Here is a 4,264-nt window from a genome sequence, read left to right on the forward strand (position 1 = left end):
CACAGAGCAGGTGGAAAAGCCCCTTCCTAAAGCATCCTCTTCACACGATGCAGGACCAGAATGGCTCTGTGCCTCCAAGGCACATCTGAGAGAGGCCAACCTGAAAGGCATCGCTCAATGGCATCTGACTGAGCCCACCGTAAGATGAAGAGGGGACAGGTAGCACTGCACCCCAGCAACTGAACCCAAAGCTGCAGCAAGCGGAAGCCCCCCTCCAGCAGGAGAGCGTCTGCGAGGGCTGGAGAAGCTGGGGGAGCAGCTGGGAGGCTTAGAGCGGATGCACGTCCATGCCTTTCCCTGGGATTACAAAGCGGCAAACGTCCCCAGGGCCCTGCTTCGTGGCTGCGCCACCACGCATCACCCCGGATGCAGGAAAAACACCCTCTGTGCTGCCCAGCTGTGCCCAGCGCTCTGCCATGCACCTCCCCAGGTTCTCCGAGCCCCCGACCATCTGCTGCGTGGCTCACAGCGTTTCTCTGGGGCTCTCGCAGCGGCTGTGAGTAATGTCTGACAAAGCTCACGGCTGCGTTGGGAGAGCTCTGCTGCCAAGCACGACGTGCGCGTGCGTGTACAAAGCCACCGTGTTCCTCATGGAGGCCCTGTGCCTCCCTCCCTCGGCTCATTAGGCTCAGTGCCAGCCTAGACAAGGCCATCAATCAGCAGGCCAGGAGCGTGCCAGTCTATTAAGTCAATGAAGAAGGCAACAGTCCCATCAGGGTGTGCGTGGAGCAGGCCATCTCATCTCCCTCCAACTCCTTCACGTTTCCTCTCCGGCACCTTATGCTTTGTCTTTGAAGTGCTGCCGCAGGATGCTGGAATGCAACCACGAGGATGCCTGGCTGCACCTCAAGGGCTGTGAGTTCAAGCCTGACTTCGGACTCCTGCCAAAGGCTGTGACCTAGCTGTGAGAGGGCACCTGCTCATCAAGCCAGGGAGGCAAAGACAAGAGGATGTGATGCTGGCCACATCACTCTGGTGTGTGCCATTGGCTGCAGAAACCAGCATGCCTTTGCCAAGCTAGTGAGACACGCTGCTTTGTATTGCTGGCTTGGTTTGGACAGACCGGTGCACATCTAACGGGTTGTCCAAAGCCCCTGACTGGGATTGTTGCATTGTCTCGTGGAAAGTGAGGGACCTAGTTTCAAAGGATGCAGGTGTCTTTTGATCTCTGGAGCATCCCACAAGCTAGCAGAAGGGGCTGGGGGTCAGCAGAGGAAATCTCTAAATACAGACCCGGGGCAGTGCCGAAAGCACCGTGATCTCACCCAGAGCTGGGAGTGTCTGTGGGGGCTGGGGTGAGACCATGCTCCTCCTCAGGAGACTCAGGGAGGAATTTTTCTATCTAATATACCTGGCGCAAACTCATCAGCCACAGGGCTTTACTCTTTCAGCCTCTGCGATGCTCTTCATTCAGTCATGGGCAAATGGGTGCGACTAGCAAAGGGCTTCACCAGTGCTCAGCCCAGAAGCATAACCCACTGGGGAAACCCCAGCATTCATGGGAGGTTGCCGTGCTCCCACATCCCATGCCTTTAGCACCAATTTTGTGCATGTTAGTGCTTCCCTAAACACCCCAGCAGCTGCAACGAGGGCACTGTATGAGCCTCTCAGCTGTCTTTTGAAAACAGTGAGTCTCTACCTCTCACGACGGCAGAGAAAGGCTTGTCTAGCAAGTGCACATCCGAGGCTTAGAACCCAGAAGGCAAACCAAGCCCTGCTCTTATTCCTACTAGCATTATAATGAACGATGACAATGATAACCTCCTGTTTTAAGTCCACTGCCTGGCTTCGGAGGCCCATCCCTTAACACTGACTTGGCAGCTGGCTCCCCAATTCCCGGTCTCAGTGTAGAAGCAAATTCACTCAGCCACTGGCAGCCAGCTCCTCCTCAGACACCTCGCATGCCCTGCAAGTTATAGATGTGACTGCCTTTTCCATTTCCGCCAGACTTGGCCTAGGCTTTCCTGGGCGGTAGGAACAGGTGCAGGGAGCTCTGAGCGCTTATCGGCAAGCCCAGCTGAGTGGCTCGAGGGAGGGCTTCAGTACAGAAATGAGGTTTTCCAAGGGGCAAGGAGGTGGGCTCTGTAAAGTCCTCAGAAGTGCGATACAGCGGCTCCATGAAGCAACATTGCAAGATTTTGGCCATTTTGCTTGGATTTTTCATGCTTTGCCTTGCCAATTTTCAATGAGTCCTAGTAGTAGATGCTATGAGATGCACGTGCACCACTGGCATTCACTGAATGGATTCAGAACTGTGCAACAACGTGTCAGAGACCCCATACCGCTAAACACGGACAGATTCTCCAAGAGCTCACCTGGCGGTGGCATGATCTACCCACACTGCCAAAGTGCTGTCCCTATGACAGGTAACACAATGCTGGCCATCACATTCCCTAAGGGGACGTGGGTTTGTTACCATCCTAACCTATACGGCAAGTTTCCTGGCACCCCTATCATAAGACTTCTAGTGCACACGCTGGCAGTGCCACCTTACCCCGCGCTGACACTGCTTGTCAGCAGAGGTATCGTGTGCATCACACCAACCTTGGTAACCTTACCAAGAAAGCAACCTGCCAAACCCTGCACACTGGCTCCCTGGCCTATAAATGTTTAAAAGCTGTCGATCTGCTTAAATAATTTTAAAATCTACTCCTACTGCTGCTACAAACGACTTCTAACCATCCCCGATCGCTTACTTGCAAGCTGAGGTGCTAAAATGGGAGGGTTAGGAAACCGCATGCCACTGGCATGTCCATGAACTTATTTTCTGTCCTCCACAGAAGCAGTGATCTCGTCCTGGGGCTGCTGCGGTGCAAGTCATCCTGCCAGTTCAGCTGTCCTCTCCTGGGGCTGTGGGCACGCCTGTCTGTGTTACACCCCATGGCTTACCCACCGCTGCAAAATCCAGTACTCGAGATAGGAGACGTTGCCACGTCTGGATCTTTGCCATGCCACGGGGTTGTTCTCGTTGCCCACCCCCTTTTCTGCCGCCTGTCCTCTCTTCTCACACAAGACAGCATTTCACTTAGGGTTACAGAAGTTGTTCTAAGAATAGCTATGTCCAAATCAAAGAGCCTCAGAGCACAACTATTATGTATAGCAAACTGAGTCAGCAATGTATAAGGGCACTACGTATGCTAGAACAGAAAAATTGCACTAGAGAGAGAGGAAGGGTAAGCTACTAGTATTTAACCCCACTTTGAACTTGAAGGAGCTAACGCCACAAGAACTAGCAATGAAACATGCCCCTCAAAATAGGTGTACAAGGTGTAGAAGTGCAGGTCCTTTAAGTATGATGACTGCTGGGAGTTCCTGACTTTGAGTACTGAAGCGGCTCTTACCGATAGCCTTGAAAATAACCCATTTGGAAATCTGAATGATGCTGAATAAACTGTATTGCAGCATCAGGGACCTACGGATAACGCACTGATCTGAGAACAAAATGAGCATGGTCAGGCCAGTGCTGGGCTAGCCATGGCAGCAAGTTCCCTAAAATCAAACCAGGCCTGAAAAGCTATGACATTCAGCTCTGAGCTGCATCCAAGTATCCAAATGCCAGGTTTGGATTTGGGACCACAAGATAGCAAACCCAATTCTGCATGTGGGCCCTGGCAGGGCTTTTTCTCAATAGCAATGGGGCCAGTCACAGCAGCACGTTGAGACTGTCTTTGCAGAAGATTATAACCAAGAGGATGGCAGTCACATTTTCCTCATGTTTGCAGGGGACAGGACTAGAAGTAAAAGGTCCAAATATAATGCAGTGGAGGAGATTTAGATCAGCTAACAATGAAGGTGGTTATACTTTAGGACAGGTTCCCTGGAGGTCATAGGATCTCCATTTCTGGGAGCTTTAAAGCACAGATTCAATGCATTTTTCTGGGGTGTTTTAGAGAGGGAGTGATCCTGTCTGGGACCCCTTCTACTCCTATTTTTCTAGGACTCTACATTCATCATAAAAAAGCCTGCTATACAGGGAAGCCAGGCATCCTATTTGTGCAACCCTCATCTTGCTCCACGACAGTAATGCAAGGCAGCGCCCGTACTGATCCGGTGTCCAGTGACAGCCAGAGCCCGTCTTGATCTCTGTTTTGGATCCAGAAGCTAATTTTAAATTGGACGACTCATGCCTCTCTGTTTTTTAAGGACACAAACAGTAACCGATCCTCCCACCGCCTGCCCTCAAGTGCAAACACATCACTGAAATCTTGCTTCGCCCCTTAATGATTTTCAGCCCCCATTAGATCCAAAAGAAATTAAAAGAGCG

At 51.7% G+C, this 4,264-nt stretch overlaps 1 protein-coding gene across 1 annotated transcript in view; it reads right to left on the reverse strand.

Annotated features, from left to right (window-relative positions):
- The window catches only part of LOC102385272 (dual specificity protein phosphatase 22-A-like), a 26,424-nt gene that overhangs the window by 21,459 nt on the left and 701 nt on the right, over positions 1-4,264 (reverse strand). The window lies entirely within an intron of this gene.

Source organism: Alligator sinensis, unplaced genomic scaffold (assembly GCF_000455745.1).
Source record: "Alligator sinensis unplaced genomic scaffold, ASM45574v1 scaffold228_1, whole genome shotgun sequence".
NCBI lineage: Eukaryota > Metazoa > Chordata > Crocodylia > Alligatoridae > Alligator > Alligator sinensis.